Source organism: Acinonyx jubatus, chromosome D1 (assembly GCF_027475565.1).
Source record: "Acinonyx jubatus isolate Ajub_Pintada_27869175 chromosome D1, VMU_Ajub_asm_v1.0, whole genome shotgun sequence".
NCBI classification, from domain to species: domain Eukaryota; kingdom Metazoa; phylum Chordata; class Mammalia; order Carnivora; family Felidae; genus Acinonyx; species Acinonyx jubatus.
Window position 1 is genome coordinate 105732072 of NC_069390.1, and position 25403 is coordinate 105757474.

Consider the following 25403-nt stretch of genomic DNA (forward strand, 5'->3'; position numbering starts at 1 on the left):
AGTCAGGTAGGCAAGACTCTGAACTCAGTCAGGAGTGTGGCAAGGTTGTCTCAGGGGAGGGACTAAGCCCCAAAGGCCTCAATGTAGAGGGCAGCCAGGAAAATGTCGAGTTGGACCCTGGTTCGAACTTCTGTGTAGTGTTAATAACACAAGACAGTCACTCCTGAGCCCGTCCAAAGCCTTTCAGTTCTAAATCTCAAGTGTGGCAGGTTGAGGTCAAGTTGCCTGGAAGACAGAAGGTGGGGTGTGGACCTTGTTCACAACACCAGCTCTATCTGTGGATAATAACATGGCTCCCTCTCAGGGTCTGTTCCCTTCCTTTGCCCACACCCTACTGGAAGGTCTGGAAGAGCGACTCAATCAGGTGAGTATGTGTAAGTCCCTTAGCACACATGCCAGTTCTCTCCCACTTCTCCAGCCAGTGCTTGGACTGTACATAGGAAAGTCAGATAAAGCTGTTGGTGTTTAGTGGAAAGAATACTGGGCTATAATTAGTGACCTGCTTCTCACAACAGCTCACTGTGACTCTGGACAGATCTGTGCTCTCCCCGATGCATGGGCTTCATCACATGCAAAATGAACTAGATCATCTCTAAGACGCCCTCTGGCAACCGGGGACCTAGGGTTCAAAGATGGAAACAGATCAAAGTGGGGTTACTGAGAGACATCAGCCTTGGGGGCCACCAGAATTGCTAACCAGGGTCAGAATTACTGGCCACCTCAGGATCTGAAACCTCTGGATCAAACACAACTACTTTATATTATACTCAAAGGCAGTTGGGTTCTGGGGTGTGAAGGCAGGAGGGAGAACAAGATAAAAGGGACAATTCCTCCTCCTCTGAAATCATGGCTCCAAGTTTGGGACGGAAGAGCCTCCTACCTGACCAGGACGGACCACCATGACGCCAGCTGGCTAATCCAGGTCAGACTCCACAATGAAGCACCTAGATGCTCCCCGTACGCAACAGACAGGCAGGGTAGACACATTAGAAAAGGAAGATGCAAAGTGCCAGCCAGCTTCAGAGTTATGTTGGCCTCCCACACGCTTTCAAAACACACACTTCTAGGCAAACCATAAGGGAGGGTTGACGGGGGGGTGGGAGGGAGGGGAAAGTGGGTGATGGGCATTGAGGAGGGCACCTGTTGGGATGAGCACTGGGTGTTGTATGGAAACCAACTTGGCAATAAATTCCATATTACAAAAATATATAAATAAACAAACAAACAAACAAACAAATAAATAAATAAAACAGACTTCTGTACCCCTCATGTCTGGTCAGGGATCCATGGACATGTCCTGCCTCTCCATCAGCCAGCCTAAATCCTGTCTAATGTAGCCATGTCTAATTTAAAGTCAATCAGAGCTTTATGAGCGACACGACTGGGGATGGGTAGCTGGGGCTAACTGGGGTGAAGGTGTCACTGCCTGTTCTTCCAACTGTGTGGGCCTCGAGAATGAACCCCTACAAAGAAAACACATTTAACATCATGCCATAAAACTTGAGAGAAGTGACTCTCGCCTGCACCTTGCACCTCTCCACTCATAAATGCACACGCAAACACCTACCCACTAACCAACAAGAATATCACACTGGGACGATTTCAGAATACCATCTAAAAAGTAATAAAGTTATCTTTTAAAATACTCCACAAAAGAACAATTCTCATCAGTCATCCTCCATGACCCTCTGTCTCTCTAAAACACATGCAGGCCTCATAACCTCTCAGGAGCTTCTAGGCAGACAGTACCAAGATTGGCTCAATTTCTCCCAAGGCCCAGGCCATTCCACGCTGCATAGATATGGCTGCATCCACCTTCACCATCCTTCACACCCACTCTGCCCCTGCCATGCTTCTGCCTGGCCAATTCTGACTCATCCCTAGATCCTAATATAAATATGCCCTTCTTCAGGAAGCCCTAATGACTCCCCAAGGTTGGCTTAGGTGCCCTTTCTAACCTTCCCCAAGGTGTGTCCTCACCTATCTTAGCATCAGCTGGTTCTACTCTACTTGTACATTGACTAGTCTAACTCTCCACTAAACTGTGGGCCACCTTACAGACAAGGAAACCAATGCTCAGAGAAGCAAAAAAAAAAAAAAAAAAAAAAAAAAATGCATCCAGTAAATGGTGAAGTTGGTGCAGGAAGTTGGACCAGCTGATGCTAGAATCCAGGCTTTATTCGCTCTGCCTCACTGCTTCTCAACTCCAATAGGGTTGGATGTTTATTTTCACATTCTGATTGTCAGCATGCTAGCTGGGAAGCTAGACACCCCTCAAGTTGTGGCAGGTGACATGAAGTGGTTGCAGTGAATCATTAAGCACACGAACAGGACTTCAGACCCGTTACGTGTGGCTGGCAAAGGGCTTCTGTTGCCAAAGATCTTGTCTTTGTAAACAGTTTCAGAGAAAAGGAGGAGGTGCAGAGAAGGGAATGCAGAGGAGAAAGAAGAACAGAGAAATGTCAAGAAATGCCCCTGTAGATGGATGACTGATGAAACAAAATTATGTAAAAACATCACAGTGCACACCCAACCACTCACTGAAAATGTATCCCATAACTCAGGGTTATCCCTAATTGTCATTATCAACAGGGATATTACTCATAGCTACAGGGCTCCACCCAACTATCAGCACAGTCTCCTGCCTCCAAAGACAAAGGTACTAAGAGTCGAGAGAAAAGCTTAGAGAAAATGAAAATGCAGCCAACTCCCAGTCAAATGAAAATGCTACGGGCCCAAGGCCAAAGTATATTCTTGGCCTGATGGTGTTCACCACCCTAAATTTAGCCAACTGGTGAGCTTTTTAAAGAAGCATCTTACTCAACCTTTTGCGAGCCAGAGATTTACCTCCTATTGCACAGCTTGCTTCCCCCCTGAAGCTGGAACACACTGTCCTTGGCTTTATCATCTGTAGAAGAAGCAAAGCCAACAAAAGCTCTGCTGTTATCACCTAGCTCGGCTTGTCCAAGCAGCGCCTGGATGAGGTCTTTTAAGGGCACTGCCAGAAGGCCCCCTTCCCCAGATACTCAGCCCGCCCACCCCTCTCACCTTCCCCCTATCTGCCAGCGCACCTTCATTCTTATCGTCAGAGACTCGTTCCTTTGTGTTAAACACTCCAACTCCAGAAATCACCTTTCAAGACAAGAAAACTCCAGGGAGAACTTGCATGCCCATTACCTTAACCAATGTCTGTGCAAATTCTAACCCTGCTTGCCTCATCTGACCCTTAGGACCACACTGGGACGTCTGAGACACAACGTGGAAGGTTGACAATCATGAAGCCCCGGAATGAGACCTGGATTGGAAGCCTCCTTCAATCATCCAGGCAGGCTTCAGGTGCCTCATGTGAAAGACAGAGATTGTGCAATCTATCCTTAGTTCAATAAACGGAAACAAACACCAGTTCAGGTGGTTATTAATTTGGGGAATTTTTAGGGTTAGAAGAACCAAATGGTTAAACGCACGACTCCAGACCAAGACGGAGAAATCAGGGACTGTGCTTCAGACGGTTTGGGGGAATGGGGGACTAACGGTGGCATCAAGACACAACTCAAAGTGCTATCCCATCTGTGGGAATCAGAGTCAAGAGCCCAGAGAGGCCAACAAAAGAAAACGTAGACATGAGGAGGGGACGCGGGACCATTCAACCGACCTTAAGCAGTGACGAGCGTACAGCCAGTCATGTTTCAATGCGTCTTGTAGTCGCTCCCACTAACTAGTTTCACTATGACAATAGATAAATACTTACTAAGCACAGCTGTTATGTCAAATGATGATCAAAAGACTAGGTTTGCATCACTTGGGACTGTAGTAAGTAAGCTCATCCTGGACATCAGCAGAGGACAAGAAAATATCCTGAGGCCAGAACTAATAAAACTCGACACATGAGCAGAAATGGCTGATGTCAGAAAAACATTTGGTAAAATGCTCTCCTAGAAAGGGAGACTAGAAGGACAAAGAGAAATGACACACACACATGAATTTATAAATTAAAAGGGCCCACTGAGTGTCCAGCACAATGAAAGAAAAGTGATCCATCCTTAGGCATATTTTCATGCCATGTCAGAGCACTGGGGTTGGAGAGAAATACCCTAAATATCATTAAAGCTTCCGAAGGGAAAACAGGAGTGCCTTCAAAATTCTGAGGAAAAATTATTTCCAATCAAGAATTCTATACCTATTCAAACTAAGATCAAAACACAGGATAAAGTAAAAATGCATTTTCAGGGAAGGATGGCATGAGATTGCGGGGGGCGGGGTGAGGGGTGAGAGGTAAGATTATTGCTGGTTTGAACATGTGAATTTTATTCTCAGAAATGTGAGGCCACTAGAGGTTTTGAGCCAGAGAAGAGGCAAAATCTGATTTGTGTTCAGTCTTAGTCTATTTATCTGGTATTTTATCAGTCTATATGTCTTATGGCTACTGTTTACACGGCTCATCTTTTTCTATTCTTTTACTTTCAACCTATTTGTATCTTTGAATCCAAAGGGTGTCTCCTACAGACAACATGTAGTCATTTTTTTTTTCTATCCAGTCTGACAATTTCTTTTGACTGGATGACTTAGTATAATCACATTTAACATTATTATTGATACGGTTGGATTGCTAATTACCATTCTGCTTTAGATTTTCCATATGTCTCATAACCATGTTTTTCATATATTCTTCCTTTACCACCTCCTTTGACTTAAGTGGATAGCTCCTAGCGTATTATTTAAATTCCTTTAAGGACTTTAGGGGCACCTGGGTGGCTCAGGTCTTCATCTCCCAGTTGGTAAGTTCGAGCCCCACATCACGCTCTGCTCTGACAGCTCAGAGCAAGCCTGCTTCGGATTCTGTGTTTCCCTCTCTCCTGACCCTCCCCCATTCATGCTCTGTCTCTGTCTCTCAAAAATGAATGAACATTTTAAAAAATGCAAATTCCTTTAAGGATTTTAAGCTATATATTTTTTTAACTTATCTTTTTAGTGGTTGTTCTCGGGCTTACAATATATACTTCGACTTATTAAATCTCTTTTAGATTTACACTAACTTACTTCTAGTAACCCTTCTATTGCTGCATTCTCTTTCCCTTTTAATTTCTTTTTAATGTTTATTTTTGAAAGGGAGAGAGAGACAGAGAGACAGCAGGGGAAGGTCAGAGAGAGAGGGAAACACAGAATCCAAAGCAGACTCCAGGCTCTGAGCTGTCAGCACAGAGCCCGACACAGGGCTTGAACTCACGGACCCCAAGATCATGACCCAAGCCAAAGTCCAAAGCTTAATCGACTGAACCATGCAGGCACCCCCTTCCCCTTTTTTAGGTTGTTACTGTTATACATATGAATGCCTATATGAGTTGCAAACCCAACAATGCAGTGTTGGAATTACTGCTTTTTATAATACTTTTATGTAAGCTAAGAGAAGAAATGAGAGCACAACTATGTTTGTAGGAGTTTCTTAAAAAACATTAATTTTCTTATTTATCAGTTGGGGTTATCTTCAGTTCTTCCTATGGATGGGATTAACTTCTGGTGTCATTTCCTCAAGCCAGTCTGGTTCCAACCCCACTCTAACCTTTCTGAGGTTATTATCAAATGTATTTCTTTGTGTTATAGGTCCAATAAGGCAGTTTTACAGAAATTGTTTTAAATTACAAGAAAAAATATTTAATGACACTGTCTTTGTATCATTATCTAGATTTTTACCAGAGCTCTTTTTCACGCAGATTCAAATTACTGTCTGATGTCACTTCCTTTCAACCTGAAGAACTTTCCTTTGATATTCCTTATAAGGCAGTTTCTGCCAACAATAAATCCTTTCACTTTTTATTTTTCTGAGATTGCCTTCATTTCACCTTCATTTTTGAAAACCAGCTTTACTGGATATAGGATCCTTGGTTGAGAGTTTTTCTTTCTTTGCATATACTGTCACACTGCCTGCTGGCCTCCATTGTTTCTGACAGGAAGTCAGCTGTTAATCTTTTAGTGGGGAGTCATTTTTCTCTTGCTGCTTTCAAGAGCTTCTCTGTATCTTCGGCTTTAAATGTTTTGACTACAACGTTTCTCAGTATGAATCTTTTCCGGTGGATCTTGCTAGGAGTTGCTCAACTACTTAAGATGTGTTTATCAGTGTTTTTTCACTGTATTTGGAAAGTTTTCAGCCATGATTTCTTTGAACATTTTTTCTGCACCTTTCCCCCCTCTCCTTCTGGTACTACCATTACATGTATGTTGATGCGTTAAAGGGTGTTTCACATTTCTGAGACTGTTCTTTTTTCTTTATTCTTACTTTTTCTTCTTTAAACTGTGTAATCTCTATTGATCCGTTTTCAAGTTCTGATTTTTCTTCTGCCCACTCAAATCTGCTGTTGAGTCCCTCTCGTGAATAGTTCCTTTCAGTTATTGTACTTTTCAACTCCAGAATTTACACCCAGTTCTTTTTACAATTTCTGTCTTTTGATACTATTTCATGAGTCACGGTGACCATCCTGCCTCTAAATCTTTAAGCATGCCTTCCTGTAGTTCTGTGAACATATTTATAATAGCTGCCTTAAAATCTATGTTGGCTGGGGTGCCTGGGTGTCTCAGTTGGTTAAGAGTCTAACTCTTTATTTTTTTTTAATGTTTATTTATTTTAGAGAGAGGGAGGGAGAGAGGGAGGGGCAGAGAGTAGGAAACACAGAATCTAAGGCAGGCTCCAGGCTCTGAATTGTCAGCATAGAGCCCAACTAGGGTTTGAACTCACAAACCAGGAGATCATGACCTGAGCCAAAGATGACAGCTTAACTGACTAGGCCACCCAGGCACCCCAAGTCCAACTCTGATTTCGGCTCAGGTCATCATCTCACAGTTAGTGGGTTCAAGCCCCACATCGGGCTCTGCACTGACAGTGCCCTGAGCCTTCTTGGAATTCTCTCCCTCTCTCTCACTGCCCTTCCCCCATTGATGTTCGTTCTCTCTCTCTCTCTCTCTCTCTCTCTCTCTCTCTCTCTCTCTCTCCCTCCCCCCTCCATGAAAATAAACCTTTTAAAAAAATATGTCTGTTAGCTAAGTCCATCATCTGGGACCCCTCACAAGGTATTTTCTATTGTCTGCTTTTTTCCCTATGTATCACAGTTTCCTGTTTCTTTGTAGGTCTCCTCTTTTGTTGGAAAATATCCATTTTAGATAATATATTGTAGAAACTTAACACTGACCCCTCTCCCTCTTTGGGAAGTGTTAGGGAACTCAATTTGTTTCCTTTGTTTTTTTTGTTTTCTGCAACCTCTGATGTCTGTATCTGCATTTCTGTCTTTTTTTCCTCCTGCTCCTTGGGGGTTACCTGTAGGTCTGTATGAACCACCTTTTGGTCAAAGACTGCATCAGCCCCCTCAGCAACTTAGATATATATGCTTACCATTAGATCTCTGTGCAGCTTAGAGACTGCTTGTATAGTTCAGAGAGTTTACAACTTTGTCTGGGAGCTACTAGCTCAGTTTCCCTCATCATTCACTCCTGAGAGGGCACGACCTTGTATATGCTAGACAACTTCCAGACAACTAGGGAAGAGTATCATCATATGTTGAAGCTTCACTTCTTAAGAGTCACTCCTGGATCAGAGTAGCCTATTGTTCGGCCAGAGGTTGTGCTTCCTTCCCGAGGTAGCAAGGCTTCCACGTTTTGCTGATCAATCTATGTATGGGTGTTGGGCAATGTCATCGAACACGTATGACCACTGACTGAACCTTGAGCTGGTCCTGAGCCCTTGGAAGCTCTTCACCCCATCTCCCACCCTTGGGATGTGGGTTCCACTCACCTCTCCCACTCCCAGAGTCTTCCCCAAGGACGCAGCCTTGAGATGCCGATGTGCCATTGAGAACACCTACACAGTGTATGTGAATGAGCCCAGTCAGGTCCTCTCTATAAACTTTTAAATTTGGATGGCAGGTGTTGTGATCCATTCATGTTGCTGCTGGCTAAGACAAGCCTTGTGTATAAGTTTCCTTTGCTTATTAAAACTACCACCTACCAATCTGGGGGAGGAGGGTCCTACTTCTTTCTTCAGTTTCTCTCGGCCCACTATGTTCAGGAGCTGGTTTTAGACTGTACCTAGGAAGATCCCAAGAGAGTTGCAAACCAAGAGTGGCTTAATTCATGCTTTCAAGTCTGCCCCACATTCTGCTTAGATTGCTCCTGAGTGGGTACGAGCACAGATGCACAGCCTTCTGGATCCCAGACATAAGAGTGACCCCGGGAGGCTCCTTTTGCTTAGCTCTTTCTCTACTACTAGAATCACGCAACTACCAGCCCTCTCAATGGCACACCACCAAGATATATACTGTTTTCAGTAAAATCCTCGGCATGAACTTCTCCATCTTCTGTTCCAAGTAACTTCAGTCCTCTGAGGCAGAGTTGTGGAGTGCTCCGTCCCTTAGGCCTTGCTCTCTTTCTGGGAAGAATTTCTGTACCACGTCACTGCAGTTGGGGGCAGCAACAGCCCTTGACACACACATGGGAGCTGGACGAGGGAAGGAAGTACCCATCCCGTCAGGTGCGCCTGCCTGGAAAAGCGCCTTCGTGATACAGGCTGCAGGGGGGCAGCCAAGTAAGAGACAATGGGCCACCCCAACTGAAATGAAACAGCAGCCCTAGCTGCTGGGAGTCAAAAAAGTCCCCTTCTTCTGGGCTGCACCTGCTCAAAGCAGTGTGTGTCTGTTAGAGCTTTGGTTACACGGAGTTGGGCGAAGACGAGATGGGCGTCGGTTCGGCTCCAAATGCCACAAGCTCATTGTTCTCACTGAGATTTAGCAGATTTTCTCAAAGAAATGTATCTCCTTTAATTTTATGTTCTAAGGACAGTTTCCAGAGGCTTTCGATTGTGTGTGTGTCTAATCTGCAAAGTACTATTTTGCCACACAAAGAATCCACCAAACTCCTCGTGTCACTATTGCAGAAGCTGCAACCCTGACTCCTATTTTAAAACAACCCCTTTCCCTGCCGTGTGGAGAGCAGGAACAGAGTAGAAACAGTAAGCTCTGTATTCAAAATGTCCATCGTTATTTATATGCACAGTGTCTTTAACACAGCCTGATGCATAGCACTGCTCACAAATGTTAGCTTTCTTTCTGGGTCCTTTTCAAGGAAGGCTGGCCCTCAATGAAGGGACCCCATAAGCTCTGAGACACCTCCTCAAAAACACTGCTCTTACTTGCCAGCCTCCTCGTTTCAACCACGATTTTTTGACCCCAGGACAGTCACTCTGCCAGCCCTCTTTGAAGTAGCCTACACCTTCTGTTAAGAGACCCCTGAACTTTCTCACCACGTTGGGACCCAGATTCCCACCTTCCTTGCCACCTCACCAGTTTTTGTCTTTGCTTCACATTTCTCAGTGTTAATACTCATACTGCTTCCGTCGGCACTTGCCAGTTCCAGCTGACATTTTCTCGTCTCCCCGTCTGTATTTGTGACTGGTCCTAGAAGCCCTGTCCACCCTATCTGGTCCCCACCCCCAAATACAGTCCACTCAGTCCAGCTCCCCTGGCCCTTCCAAGCCTCTACTCTTCTCTTTCGGTTCCCACTCATCTCTGATCTTGCCCCAGGCCCTAGTTCTTGCTTCTACCTGCTGACACCCACACCTGAGTTTTACCCATTATTGATGCCGATCTTCCAACCTCCCTACTGTGTTTTGGCTCAGGGGCTTTTTTTTTTTTTAGTATTGTTGACACCCAACTTTACATTACTTTCGGGTATACAACACAGCCGTTCCATAAACTGTATGTTATGCTATGCTCACCAGAAGTGTTGCTCCCACCGATCATCACACAACACTATTACAGTATCACTGACCATGTTCCTTAAGTATATTCCTTATGTTCTACCTTTTGTTCCCATGACTTATCCATTCCGTAAGCGAAAACCTGTATCCTCCCACACCATTCAACTCTGTCAACAATCAGTTTGTTCTCTGTATTTTTGACTCTGATCCTGCTTTTTGTTTATTTATTCATTTGCTTTGCTTTTTAGATTCCACACGACTGAAACCATATTGTATTCTTCCTTCTCAGTCTGACTTGTTTCCCTTAGCACAATTCACACTAGACTGACTCAGGGACTTGCCTCTTTTTTTAAGTTTATTTTATTTTATTTATTTATTTATTGTGAGAAAGCGTACATATCGTTCTTCCCCAACTCTTAAGATATTAAAATTTTATGTTGCATTCTGGGTAAAGCTACTCCAACGCTGATCGTAAGTTCTCCGCTTACACCATCGTGACTTTGCCTATTGAAATTAAAGGCCGGATGGGAGGGGTTCTGATGTGGGCTATGTCCCTTTGCAAATGTGTCCTAACGAAGAGGGAGAGAGAGAATCCCAAGCAGGCTCCGCATTGGCAGTGCAGAGCCCGACATGGGACTTCAACTCACGAGTCACGAGATGATGACCTGAGCAGAAATCAAGAGTCGGACACTCAACCGCCTGCCTCCCAGATGCCCCAGCTCAGGAACTTCTTAGTGGGTCTTCACTACCAAGCCTCCTCCCAACCCAACTCTAGATTTCTCACTTGCTTTCACCTACCAGTTCATGGCACCCACCCGTATCACTACTATCCTATTATCTTGTGCTTTTTATATGATCTTTCTGTCCCTATCTCTTTGTGCGGTTGCTTGCCTTGCTGCCTACATTCCAAAACCAAAAATGTACCTCTGTATTTCCATTTGTACTAGAATGGACAGACTTGCACTTTATATACTGTACCTAGCATTAAGTACAGCATATAGAATAACCCAAAGCAAAGAGATCTTTAGAAGCTTTAAGATAAAACAAAGTCTCTGAAAAAGTATGGAATCAACACAATAAAGGGAACTATTATCTAAAAGAGTGCAAGACTCATGAGGGCAAAAATTTGATTTTATTTATCATTGTATCCTCAGCGCCTAAAATAGCACTTGACAAGTAATGGTCTCAATAAATATTTGTAGAATGAATAAGTAACTTCAGTGGAGTCCAGATGACTACAACACTAAGAAATATTTTTGCATTTATACCCCAATTAGTCAAGAGTCCTCGATATACTAACTACATCCATATGGTATCATGGATTATTTCTAAGCAATCATGTCTGTGATCTTAGCACCTTGTGACAGGCATTCATTTTTTTCTTCAGTGTCTAACTCCCATCTTAAAGATTTTTTTGCTTCAAACTCTACCCAGATCTTAATATCTTTTTTCCCCAAATCTTAGTATCTTAAAATTTTATGTTGCATCCTGGGTAAAGCTACTCCAACGTTGATCGTAAGTTCTCCGCTTACACCATCGTGACTTTGCCTATTGAAATTAAAGGCAGGATGGGAGGGGTTCTGATGTGGGCTATGTCCCTTCGTAAATGTGTCCTAAATAAGAGGCTGGCTTGGGTTTTGGTCAGACCTGAATTTTCCTGAAAAGTATTTGTCTAGTTCTAATTAGCAGCTCTAACAGCTAATTTTATGTAAACTTTCCATACAGCATGAGCACCTGTGTCAAGTTGTCTGTTTCTCCTGTTGAGAGCAAGGAATCTGCTTGGCATTTCTCTGAATTTGTGATGCTTTTCAAAATTTGCATCCACGTGTAGAGCTTAAAGAAGGGCAGAAAGCCTGAGAAAACAGCACCTGTGATAACTCCCTGTGTAAACACCACTAAAGAGAAAGGTAATAAATTGTAGCGACTCTCACTTGTTTTTAATTTCTGGCCACTGGGGTGAGTAACTTCTATCTTCTTCCCAAAAGATTCACAAGAATTGATTTATTTTAGCCTAGTCTGGTGGGAGACCAGAGTACATCTCCTTAATAGGTCATATTATCATAATTTAAATTAATGTTCTTCCATGGCTTTTAATATGACCATTTTTATCCCTTATGATCTTTGCAGTAACTTTTAAAAAGGCTAAGATTTAGGGTTTAGGAATCCCTGAGGAAAAGAGGTGCTAAGTTTGATTAATTTTGTGTCATGCTTTTGGGTATCTGACATTCTTCAGTTTTATTTTAACCAAGAGAGGCACCGAGATTACAGATGCTACCACCACTCATCAGACGCACTTGGACCTGAAGTCTCTTCGGGGCTTTCAAGAAACTTTCCTTTACAAAAGTATCTAAGGGAAGAGGACAACAGTAGGAACAAGCACTTTCCACCAACAATACTTTTTCTCACCATTGCACATCCAAATAGCTAAGACATCACATCAATGTAAGTAATGCCACACACCAGCACAGGGGAGGGGGAGTAACCTGGCAGCCTCTCCCCCTCCCAACTCCCCACGGCCTCCCCTTACCTGTCTCTACCCTGCAACCGTATTTTGTACCTATGAATACACTAAACTCTGTGTGTAAGCGTGCCTTAAGGTATCGCCTATGAATCGAAGGGTACCAAGGGTGGTCCTCCTACTTCACTTGAAACGCATGGTCCCAAACAGCTGTGTAGATGGAGAGAGTGGCAAAATAAATGAACCGATCAAAAGACCTAGGAGATCTCATAACACGGTCTTCTTCCTGAGATTTGTACCCACAAATTTGGACAACTCCCCAACATTAAGGGGACTTGGGTACCCAACTCCTCCAGTGAAACACATCGAATTCATCAGGGGCATTAATTAACTTAACAAAGCACCAAAACAACACCAAATCAGAAAGGCTTCCCAAAGGCCACAGTTAAAAGGCATGTTACTGAAGAACAGACCACTTGGAATTTACGGAATTACCAGGATGACCGAAGCTAGAAACCTCTGCGTCTTCACTGAAGCCCAAGTGTTAACCACCATGACTGGGGAAATGAGTCTGGCTTGGGTCCAGACCGCAGACAGGAAAGAGAAATGAAGTCAAAATCCCCAGAAGCGCAGGAGGTTTACATCAGGGAGGGGAAAGTGCCGAAGCCAGGGCAGAGCTGTAGGTTCAGGCAGACCACTTCGGACTGGCAGGAAACAAGAGGGTGTGTAAGTGAAGGTAAATCGAATAGGAAAGAAGCCACCAAGCCAGATGGCAGAGATCTAAGCCAGACAGTCTGCAGCTCCAGGATAGGTTATCTGAGACAAAAAGGATTTCATGATGAATCAAATTCCCCACTAATTTTACTGAGATGCTTAAGGAACCTGCCCTTTGAAAACTCTTCTCCTCAGTCTGTATTCCTTTTCTTTGTTTCACTTTTATCTAAGTTCCTGGGATCCATCAGTCTCTTGAATATCCCTCAAGAGCCTACGCCAGCTCTCCCCTAAAAAAACCACGACCCCCTAAACCTGGTATCTGAGACAAGGCACAGGCAAGCTTGGAGGGAGTGTTCTCTTATACCCACCCCACTCTACTTCCTGAAACTCAAAGACAGCTAGGGAAGCCAGTGCAGTCTTTGGTTTGCTAAGCAGGAACTACCGACGACAGACACGAGCTAAATGAGCTAGCTCCAGGCGTCATTCAAATGCTCCTTCAGTGTCGTCATGGAACTCACAAGAAATGGGGAGGAGAGGGAGAAAATGTCCCTTTCTAGTAGTTGCCAACATGTTCCAACCATATGCACGTGAGTTTTCTGCAGAAACCCCATTTATAAAGTAGAGAAAGGCATACAAGCCCTGGTTCAAGTGGCCCTCAGGGATCCCCATTTCACAGAGTTGGTCTCCCCCTCATCACCTGCTCCCCCGTTCCTTCCTTTGCAGCTGCTGCTGAGGCATAGCTAGAATTCCAGAGCTATATAAAACATGATGTGAAAAATACTAGCTGGTGGTTAAACATACAGGCTTCAGAATTTAAAAATCTTTGTTCTAATTCCCAATTCTCCCGTTTATGGCCCATGTGAATTTGAGCAAATTAACCTAAGCTTCTACTCCTCATCTATAAAACGCAGATAATAATAGCAACCTCAAAGGCTGTTTTGGAGGTTACATAAGATAATGCATTTACAATACTTAGAATTGCCTGCCCTGTAATAAGAATTCAATAAATGTCAGATACTATTAAAATGACGCATTCTGTAAGAATCAGAGTCTTTTAATAGTGGAGGCGAGAATTGGTACCTCTTGCCCTTAAATTCTTCTAGAATACTGTTTCCCAAATTGTGTTCGGCAGAACAGTATCCCCGTGAAATATTTCATGAATAAAAGCCTCGTGGTCAATTCTATTAGCAAAATGTGTCCAATAAAGCCTCCGAGAGATTTACAGTGCATACTGAAGGTGAAGTCTCTGGATAGGTCACTGAATCACATGATGAAATTCGGCCTTAGATCACTCTTGCTGGATTGTGGACCATGAAATGGAAGGGGCAGCTAGGATGGAAGGGACACTAACTGGGAATCATCACAACAACCCAGGGGACAGAATACAGTGGCCTGAACCAGGGCAAAGAAGAGTGATCATATTCCTAAGAGGAGGAGGAGAAGGGAAGTAAGATCAAAGAGTCAATGCTGAAACCCAGGTATCTGGCCTAGGTTATGGGGTCGACGGTGGTGCCGTTAAGGAAATGGAGTACCGAACGGGACCAGAACAGGCGAAGAGGAGTTTCACTTTCCACCAGTGAGTCTGAGATGCAGATCTTCCAGAAACTTTCCACGGCAAGTGACAGAAACTAACGAGTACAAAGGGAATGTAGTAACTCAAGTAACATGGAAAGAGAGGGGAGACTTGGTCTTGGACTCTGGAGCAATGTCCCTTGTCCACCGGTAGCTGGTGTCATTTCTTTCAGCTCGACAAGACCGCTGTACCAACCTGGTTAAGGTTTCTGATTCTAAAGACCTTCTCAGATAAGACTGTTCCTCCAATTGTACTGACCTGGAAAACCCACCCCCCATCTTTGCTCAAAACCACTTGATCCCCGCCCCCGCCCCGCCGCCCCCAAGAGAGCCACTCCTGTGGACAAACACGGGACTTGTTGGACTCTCAGCTGAGTCTGAGACCTGCCTGTGACACGGGGGTCTTGTGGAAGGCCGGGAAAAACTTAACCTACAAAGCCTCTCGGCCTAACCACAGAGCGATACCAAATTCTGTGTTAGATGACCTCAGTCGGTGTCAGCCAACCTAAAAAATGGCCACTGCAGATTTCCAAATAAGGGTCATGGGTGAGAGAACTCTGCTCCTTGTGATCTTTCACATCTTTAAAACTCCTCCCCCGGGGTGCCTGGGTGGCGCAGTCGGTTAAGCGTCCGACTTCAGCCAGGTCACGATCTCGCAGTCCGTGAGTTCAAGCCCCGAGTCAGGCTCTGGGCTGATGGCTCAGAGCCTGGAGCCTGTTTCTGATTCTGTGTCTCCCTCTCTCTGCCCCTCCCCCATTCATGCTCTGTCTCTCTCTGTCCCAAGAAAAATAAATAAACGTTGAAAAAAAAAATTAAAAAAAAAAAAAAAAAACTCCTCCCTTTCTGGATCGAAGCTTGGAAAAAGAGAAAAACAGGAATATCCATCTCTCATGACTCTTTCCTCCACCCTCCCAAATGCTCTGGATTGGAAGGAGTGAAGTTTTCTCTACATCAATATTTCTCATATTTTAGTGTGCATCAGAATCGCCTAGAGGGCTTGTTAAAGAATAGATTCCTGACCTCTATCCCTGGAGTTTCTGTTCCCACAAGTCTGAGGTGGGACGAGGCAATCTGCATTTCTAACGAGTTTCCAAGTGATGCTGATACTGCCGGCCTGGGGACCACACTTTGAGATCCAAACTGGTGTTCCCTACACAATGAAACAACTCTCTGATCTGAATCCTCTCTTAAATAAGGGCACTTTCTCTCTATACCAGAACTCTGTGATATGAATCCTGTAACCTCAGACCTCGATTTGTTAGGACCTACACTACTCCAGCAGATCCATTATTGCTCTAACATGCCTGGTTCTCAAGCCTATTTTCTTACTGCTTTCTATTTTGCATGCCGGAAGCTGAAACCCTGGCACATTCTTTCTGTATTCCTTCTGTAACATCCCCAACATACCTGCAGGCAGATGGATATAGTTAGCTGAGTGAGGAGAGAGTCATGAACTCAGAAAGGGTGGGGGGACCACACGACAATATTTTCAAAAATAGACCCCATTAGAGATGTGTTTTGCCACTGGAATTACAGGAAAAATTGTTCTCTTCAAACAAATGAATTTTCTCCCCTCAATTATAGCCACATAGTCATGGTGCCTCCTCTGTGAAGCTGACATAGGAAACTCAATATTTAATTGGAGGCTCCATTTTGGTTGTTTCTTTTAGCTGTTATTTTCTAGATAATCTTTCCTCCTTAACCTTCCTTATTAGTCCATTTCAATCCAGGATTCTTCCTCTCTTGCCCATTTATAAAAATTTTAGAAAAAAAAAATGTTTAAGTAGGGATCCTTCGGTCTCTTATTGAAGGTTCACCAACATAAACACCTCAAAAGTTCTTTTTAGAAGAGCATTCCTTTCTCAGCTGTCCTGAAGAGTGGGTAGGGGAGAAGTCTGTGTCCAAGCTCAGTTTTATGGGAAAGAGTAGAGCCCTAACTCAGTTGGGTAGTGTTGGGGATAATTAATGGAGAGGCTGTGCCCTCAGGTGGGAGGATGCAAAAACAGAAAAGGTATTTGGGCACTAATTGGACAACTATCCCTCTCTTCGGTGAAGGAGGCCTGGGGCGGGGGAACAGAGAGGTCATCATAATCGGGACAGTTTGCGGGATTCCTCCAAAACTCCCTCTACTTCCAAAATGCTCCTATTCCCCACACCATCAATAATTTTTCATTCAGGTTATTATTTTGTCTCCAGATGTATCCTTATAAGTGCCAACAGTCCTGAAAGGTATGCCACATCTGGAAAAACAACACTTTGAGAGGACAAGATGTTCTTTCTGATAGAGTGGAAGAGAATGCAGTTCATGACTGCTACCCAGAATAGATCAACTCCTGGGTTGGGGTTCCCTTCCAGAAGACAGCATGAGCCCAGAAGAGAACAGGGCACAGCTAAAGCTAAAACACCAAAAAAAAAAAAAAAAAAAAACCCCAAAAAAACAAAAAAACAGAAACATGTAGGGTAGCTCAGTCATTAGTGAACTGCAGAGGCTTCTGAAAACGAAGCACTTCAGTGACACGCAAGCCCAGAATCCTAGGACTACGCACTGCCGTTCCATTCACACCTTAGAATTGTGACCCTAGAGTTGGGCAGTGCACAGCCTAGGCGGCCATAGGTAGCAGCCTAAGTCCTATGGAAGCCCAAATAAATCACCACAAGGAGAAGACGTAGAACGCTCTCTTAGGCCTCAATCTCTCCCATTCTACACTGGATGAAGCATCCCTGTGAAAATGCTCCATCTCCGGACTTGCCAGGTTGGACAAAAACAAGCATGTTCTTCAAAAGCCTGAATTTACGAGGTTAACTGCCAGACCTGCACCCAGCCTGCAGGCTAAACAAGGAGAAAAACACGCAGCCTTCAACCGCCGCTCTTGCCTACCTCGAGTTTTCAAGGACAATCAGAAGAGCCAAAGACCAGGAGGGAAAAAAGGGCGGGGGTGAGGTTTCACCAAATCCTAGAAAGGGCCATGATAGGACAAGACCGGAATCAGAGACAACTGTGACCCATCTCCATCTGTACCTGCAGGAGCCTCCTTCCAAACAGCTTCCACGGTCTTTCCGTCTTTCCAAGGAGGCTAATGAGCTCCACTGGGTGCCCTGCCGCACCCCCCCCCCCATTGGCTATTCTCCACGTGTCCTTGGAAGACCACCTGTCATCTATTTCGTGCAAACACAACGTCAGCAATACTGTCATGAAAAGCCTAGACAAACACAGCGGTGGGGGCGCTGGGTGGGCCAGTCGGTTAAGCGTCTGACCCTTGGCTTCAGCTTAGGTCTCACGGTTCAGGAGTTTGAGCCCTGTGCCGGGCTCTGCGCTGACAAAGTGGAACCTGCTTAGGATTCTCTCCCCCGCCCCCCCCCCTTTCTGCCCCTTCCCTGCTTGCCCTCCAATCAATCAGCTGTGCCAACAGGCACGTGGTTTCCCCAATAGTGTTGTAAAGTAGGGTCCTTAGGCAAGTGGCTCCTCTCTAGGCCCCAAGCCCTTTGCCAGAAGCCTGGGAGATTAGACCCGGTGCTGCCCAAGGGTCCATCCGGCTCCCACACTGCTTTCTATGTATGACCCTCGACGGTTCTTTCAGAGTCCTTCTCGTTATTAGCTACACAAAGCCCATCACTGCCCTTCTTTGATGAAAGCGAGGCCCTACCAGGTTTCTTAAGTAGCCGGGCAAAGGCGGCCATGCACCTGCCTCTTAGACGGTCTCGTTTGCAATGCCTTTGCAAAGACCGTCTTCCAAATCCCCTGCTAAAGCATCAGGCCCCAAACTGCAAGGAGAGAATCAAGTGTACTGTCCATCAGTCCCGGCGAATCTTCGAGGCCCAAGCAGTCGGCTCTCCCCCTGGCCGGGCGCAGCGACAAGCTGCCTTGTGAGGCTCCCGAACGGAGAGGGAAGCAAAGGTGTTCGCCCGTGCCTCACCCCGGCCACCCCCCCTCTCCCACCAGCCCTCCTGTTGCACAGCAGTTAACAAGGCTCTGGGCTCCTCCACAAGTCCCCAAGGAGACCGGGGACAAATTCGCCGGGGGGACCAAGAACAAACTTGCCCAGGTGACAACTCTCCCAGGAGACAAGGGACAGATTCGCCCAAAAGACCAGGGACACACTCGCCCAGGGACGAAGCCACGGCAGGAAGCAGTGCCGCCACCACGAGAGAGGAAATGACGCGCAACGGGAAGCTCTTTTCGGCGCCTCGGGCCCTACCTTGTCACGTTTCCGCTGGTCGCGGGATGAAACGGGGCTGCTCCGGGGCGACGGCCGCTCTTCCCGGGTGCCGCTCCGGGGTTTCTGGAAGCCGCCGAGGCTGAAGCTTCTGGATTTCCCGCCTCTTCCGGCTTCGACAGCGAGAGCGCCGCCCCAGACCCCCGCCCGAGCTCTCGGCTGACCCCACGGCCGCAGTGACACGTGATCACACGTGGCCGTCACTTCCCGTGGTTGAGGCGCGGCCCGGCGCGCCCGGCTGCACGAGGTCCTCCAGGGGCGACCGTCGCCGGAGCCGTGCGCAGGTGCAGTCACCCGGAAGCTCGTCCCCCACCCCGCTCCCTGACCCTGCAGCTTCCGCCCGCCACGCCCACAGCGGAGCCCTTTCCTGGGAAACGCGTGCCCGAGGCTCCACGCACCGCACCTGACGCGACCCGGGTAAGACCTCTCCGGAAACTCTCCAGGTTCTGGCGGGCAGGTGCAGAGACTTGCTCATCTTGTTGCGGCCCCAGGCGAGCCACGAAAGGGAGCTTCACCGTTCGTCCAACTTGCCACCTAACCGTGTGGAGTGGCCACCGCTTTCTTGGGTCTCTCCTTACCCACCCCCATCCTCCGTGTACGGGGGGACGGTTTCAGGTGTCTCCCAGGGGGGACTCCTGAGTTCTCCGGACCACAACAACCCATGCGGTCAGAACCGCGCTCGACCCCGCTGTGTAAACATGATGAACCGTCCGAGAAGCGAATTAGCCTGATGTCACACAGCTGGGGTGAGAACCCAGGCGGTTTGGGGACCGAGCCTGCGCTGGCCGCTCCTCTGCTACCCTGTAAGCCAGACCCCTCCACCCCCCAGCTTCCACGGCTTTCTCCCCGTACAGCTTTCACCTGCAGGCTCCAGAGAATCTACACCCAATCTTGATCTCCGGCAGAAGGCAGAAAAGCGATGTAAGCGGCTTTGTATATCTACTCAGAACTGAGACACCCTTCTGGCTCTACCCTGACTGTGTACCCCAGATGCACAGCGAAGCTCCGGATATGTTCCCCCCGGTCTGAGCACCTTGTAGGTTACCTACTATTTACACAGCCTTTGACTCATTCATTGCACAAGTATATTTGATTGTCCACTACATACCCACCCTAAAAAAGAAACTGCAACCAATTAACCGATGGCTCTTCATCCTGAGACCTCCGGAGATCACCTGTGATCTATTTCATTCAACTACAACATTAGCAAAATTGTCATTAAAAGCCTGTATAAAGCCAGGCTTTCTTAAGTCTGGTTGATCAAAAAAGTTCAATCACTTGTCTGCCATCCCACATCTAGTAAATGAATGAAATTAGCATTTGATTCTGAGTCTTCCTCTTTCTGAGATTGGAGCCCCAGCTTGCTCCTGCCAGTCCCCTCCTCCACTTGATCCCCGACATCCTAGTTCTCTAATTCTTTGACTGGCTGTCCTACAATCCACTTCTTACCCTAAGTATCAGAGTTAGCACAGACCCCACACGTAAAGGACTCAGTCTCACAAAAATGCCAACTATAAATGGTGTACCAGAATACCTGCGTTTTCGCCCAGTTGGTTAAAAATTTGGGAGCTCCCATGGGTCACGCTCACATTTCATAACTCACTAAAACTACTCACAGGACTCAGGAAAACTCTATGTTGAGGATTGCAGTTTTATTATAGAGGATGCAACTCAGGAATGGCCAGATGGAAAGGATGCCTAGGGCAGGGCATAGGAAGGGGGGATGGGGTGCAGAGCTTCTGGGACCTTCTCTGGGTGTCCCGCCCTCCCAGCACGTCAACACAATCGTAAACCTGGAAGTTCCAAAACCTTGTGGTTCAAATGTTTTTGTGGAGGCTCCTTTCACTGGCCTGATTCATTGGCTGTTGGTGATTGAACTTAATCTCCAGCTTTCATCCCTTCCCCAGAGGTTAAGAAGTGGGCTGAGGGGCGCCTGGGTGGCTCAGTCGAGTGAGCGTCTGATTTCGGTTCAGGGCATGATCTCATGGTTCATGAGGTCCAGCCCCACGTCGGGCTCTGTGCTGACAGCTCAGGGCCTGGAGCCTGCTTTGGATTCTGTGTCTCCCTTTCTCTCTACTCCTCCCCTGCTCATACTCTGTCTCTCTCTCTCTCAAAAAGAAATAAAGATTAAAAAAAGTTAAAAAAAAAAAAAAAGTGGTTTGAAAGTTCCAACCCTAATCACCATGTGTAGCCAGACCCTCCTGTGAAACTATCTGAGGGGACACCTGGCTGGCTCAGTCAGAAAAGCCTGTGACTCGGGGTGCCAGGGTGGCTCAGTGGGTGAGGCGTCCGACTTTGGCCCGGGGTCATGATCTCACAGTTTGTGGGTTTGAGCCCCATGTCAGGCTCTGTGCTGACAACTGGGAGCCTGGAGCCTGCTGTGTCTCCCTCTGTCTCTGACCCTCCCCTGCTCATGCGCGCGCGCTCTCTCTCTCTCTCTCTCTCTCTCTCTCAAAAATAAACATTTAAAAAAAAAAGAGGAGCCTGGATGGCTCAGTCAGTTTGGCATCTGACTCTGGATTTCAGCTCAGGTCATGATTTTGTAGTCCGTGCATTCAAGTGCGGCATCGGGCCTGTTGGTGCAGAGCCCCCTTGGGATGCTCTCTCTCCCTCTCTCTTCTCCTCCCCTACTCACACTCTACTTCTCTTCTCCTCCCCTACTCACACTCTACTTCTCTTCTCCTCCCCTACTCACACTCTACTTCTCTTTCTCTCTCAAAATAAATAAACATTAAAAATAAATAAATAAAAGAAACTATTTGAGAGGCTACCTTGAGTCATCTCATTAGCATATAATCAGGCTCTTTGTGAATAACGAGTCCTATCAATCAAGAAATTCCAAGGGTTTCTGAAGCCTGTCCCAGAAACTGGCGGCAAAGATCATACATATTTTTTAATTATACCCCAATACTCCAGGAACCACAGCCGGGACTGAAACTGAGTTACCTGCCATCAGACTTCCCTTAAGGAAGCCACCTGCCTGGGTCTCTAGGCGTCCTTCCTGGCTCCCCCATCACTATATTCCACACACCTGTCAGGGCAGCCTGTCTGCCTAACTGGAAACTCTCCATCCCACAAGGTTCTGCCTACTGGCTCAGCAGCCACAGTCAGCTGGGCCCGCCCCGTCACCCCAAGTCTGCCTAACTCCAGGGATCTGGTCTCCTTCCAGCACTCGCCCTCCCCCAAGTCTGTGCCTGTGGGAATTGTATCACGTCCTGCCAGATACCCATGTGACCCAGACACGCCCAAGGGGCATTTGACTTTGCCAGCCATAGGCATCGGAGGCCACAGGCTTTGGCACTGAGGAAGCTGGGGAAAGAATTGGGTCAGTACGAATCACAGCAAGAAAAATCTATAGGGTATTAGATTTAGAGAATATTACTCTGCAGCATTATTAGAACACCTCTCTGTCTGCGCTCGCTAGGCCTGTATCAGCGTTTCCATTATAAATCCTATTTCCAAAGGTTTATGGCTTGCTGTAAAAATTCAGGCAAGGCTGAAAAGCAACGTCTTGAGTTTGCAATCCAGGAAGCAATTTGATTCAAAGAAAGGATAAAAAGTTGAGAAGAAACAAATAGAAATGAGAAAAAAGAAACAGATTGTTAAAAACACAAAACAAAAAACAAAGACAGAGCATTTGCCCTGCTTTTCTGCCCTCGTGTGACTTACTAATTTTGTTTTCAAATTTGAGCTTTCACAGATTACTAACTCCCATATGCAAAGAGGCCTGTGAGGACTGGAAGCATTAGGTCCACGATGTGCTTTCCTATTGGAAAAGCGGGTAGCAGCATGTGTTAAACCCTGCCCGGTGAGGGTCCTCTGGGGAAACAGTGCCCCACCTCACCCCTGCATTCAGGAAAACTCTTGGGGAACGTATATGTAATCTTTGCTGGCCCAGTAAAAGGCAGGGGAGCTACAGTAAGTTTATACTCTCTAACGAGCAAACACAAGTTATAGTCCAATAATTTCCTGACGACAAAGCAACTATCTATAGCATTCTTTTGGTACCCTCCAGAGACTATTTTAAGGCAGGTCCCCAAGACTTCCATATATCTGTGACGATTTATCCAGTTATAATTTCATCAAGATGTGGCCCGAGAGATAGTGGGCACTTTGGCCAGCATTACCCATAATTCACTTCCCGAAGAGAGGATGCTTCTGTTAGTTCAGAAATACCACCTCCCAGCCCTCGGAAGTGTGTACTTGGAACGCACCACAATTCACCCAAGTCCAGCCTGCCGAGTTTGAAAGTGGGTCTTTGCCCCAGGTTTCAATAAAGACGCCTTAGGGCAGTTTAGGGGAGCCAGGAAGAGACAACTACCAGTCTTTGGGTCCAGACTTTCTCAGAGGAGGACAAAGCAATCTGGTTGGAAGGATGGCAATCTGGTTAGAAGGACAGAAGAGGGAACTTGTCTTGTCTGTAATTACATATTCAGCAACACTATTCTACTGCTACTACTTAAATCATTGGGTTATTTGGGGGAGATTTAAGAAAGGAGTGATGGGAATTATGTGGGGGACACTCATGCCTGTCCAGGTCCTGGTGCTGCAAAAGTGAGAATCTGCCTTCAGGGAGGTGATCTGTCTGAAACTCACATCTGACCTCAAGTAGCACGGTTGAATAACAGAACAAGGAATGGAATTAGTTTTTATTACGTATCATTGCTGTGTTAGACAGCATGCCAGTTTTTTATATATTATTTCATGGAAACCTTACAAAAATCCTATGATATTGATATGTGTTATTTGTGCTCCTGTAAAAGACGAGGAAATTAACTCATCAGGGGTTAAACCACAAGCAAAATGGCCGAGATGAGATTGACTGAATTCCAAAGCCCCGGATCTTTCCATATCAGCTCTGAGCAATACTTTAACGGGCAAATTACAGAATGGAAATAAAGCTGAGGGGCGCCTGGGTGGCTTAGTGGGTTAAGCATCTGATTCTTGATCTCAGCTCGGGTCTTGATCTCAGGGTTATGAGTTCAAACCCCACCGTGGGCTCCACATTGGGCTCTGCATTGGGCGTGAAGCCTATTTAAATATTAAAAAAAAAAAAAAAAGGAAATGAATGTGGGTCTGAAAGTTTCATGATGTTATCTGGGGTAGAACTAGGGAGAGGCCCAGTAAGCATCTGCACAAAGGAAGGCAAACTTTAATTATGCTAATTCCTCAAATCTAGAAAAGTAAGCTTAATTTCAGAAAATAAAAAGTTTCTGGGATTATTTTTTTTTTAAAGTGTGATTTTATATGTGAGCAGTCTTAAAGCGAACTCTGAAAACTAAAAGCTTCCCACCTTTAAAGGCAGTGTGGATAATTAAACTATTGTCTGTCTCCTCCTACCCTGCCCTGCTGAGCTCCAAGATTCTGGAGCCCGCCACCCACAAACTTTGTTTCACTAGCCGATGATCTACTAGAGTCTGCCTACAGGGGGCGCTAACAGGAAGATTGGAAGGCAGAAGGAAGGAGAAGATTCTGCTTCCTTTTTTTGCTCTCTGTACTTACAGTAATAGGTTTCAAATGCTCTCCACACTTCCAGAAGCAGCTGTAGATACCAGTACCAGCCAGTTGTCTGACACCCCTTCTCCGAGATTCTAGAGTCTAATAACCCCAACCTCATGGCTCTGTTCCCACAGCTGTAGAGGAAGCAGCTTTTTCCCGAAGCTGCTATACCTGTTACCTCAGCATTCCCTTTTGCCTTTAAATACCTAAATACCCTTTTAACAAATTCCTTTTATGAAATCCTCTATATTAAAATAACATGTGGCTCATTTTTCCTGAATGGGCCCTGACCGACATAAAGTCCTCTGAAGGAAGCTTCTTTAACTGCCTTGAAGTTCAATTCTATTTGCTGACTGGAAATTTTTTTATACTGTGCCATATTACAAATTAACCTAAATCGTTTTTCCATATATATATATATATATATATATATATATATATATATATATAATATATATGGAAAAATAATTACATTATATATATGATGTATATATCATTACATTATATATGGAAAAATTACATCATATATATATCATTACTTTATATATGGAAAAATCATCATGCTTATATATATGTATATATATCATTACTTTGCACACCTACAACTAATACAATGTCATGTCAATTATATCTCACTTAAAAATATATTAACCTATTCTGTCTCCAGCATTTACTTACTATGTGATGTTGAGCATGGTAAATTAACTTTTCTAAGGCTCAACTTTGTCACATCTAACATTAATATCTACCAAGTATTGATGTTAATCATTAATTAATATCTACCAAGGGATATTACTGTCTATCCAGTAGGGTTACTATGAGCACTGGATGAAATAACTCCATGTGTAAGCATCAAGCATGACAGTTAGTGTATACAGATGCCTCTGATGAACACTTAAGTGTCTGCAGAGCGTCGTGACCTTTGAAAAATCACCTCCCCAATTCCATAGTCATCCTACTCCATCCCTACTTTTGAAAAGCTAGGCTTTCAATTCGAGGTGAACACATGCTTCAACACGTCAAAGTAATTCATCTCTCTGGCCACAGAGAGTCCAGGGATGGATCTGTATTCCAAGTCAGGGTGATTAAAATGGCCAAACGGTCACCACGACTGTTCCCGGGATTAAGGGATAATCATCTTATTTCTTGCTCTGATGCCTAATGTGCAAAATCATATAAGCTCAAGATTCCAGGAACCATCTTTCCCGCC

General features: G+C 45.5%; 1 protein-coding gene across 1 annotated transcript in view; it reads right to left on the reverse strand.

Annotated features, from left to right (window-relative positions):
- Positions 1-18984, reverse strand: part of CD1H11orf87 (chromosome D1 C11orf87 homolog) — a 305472-nt gene extending 286488 nt beyond the window's left edge. Inside the window, exon 1 of the mRNA XM_053204135.1 lies at positions 18677-18984. The gene's annotated coding sequence lies outside the window, so the exon portion shown is untranslated. The remainder of the gene's footprint in view (positions 1-18676) is intronic.
- Between the last annotated feature and the right edge of the window lie 6419 nt (positions 18985-25403).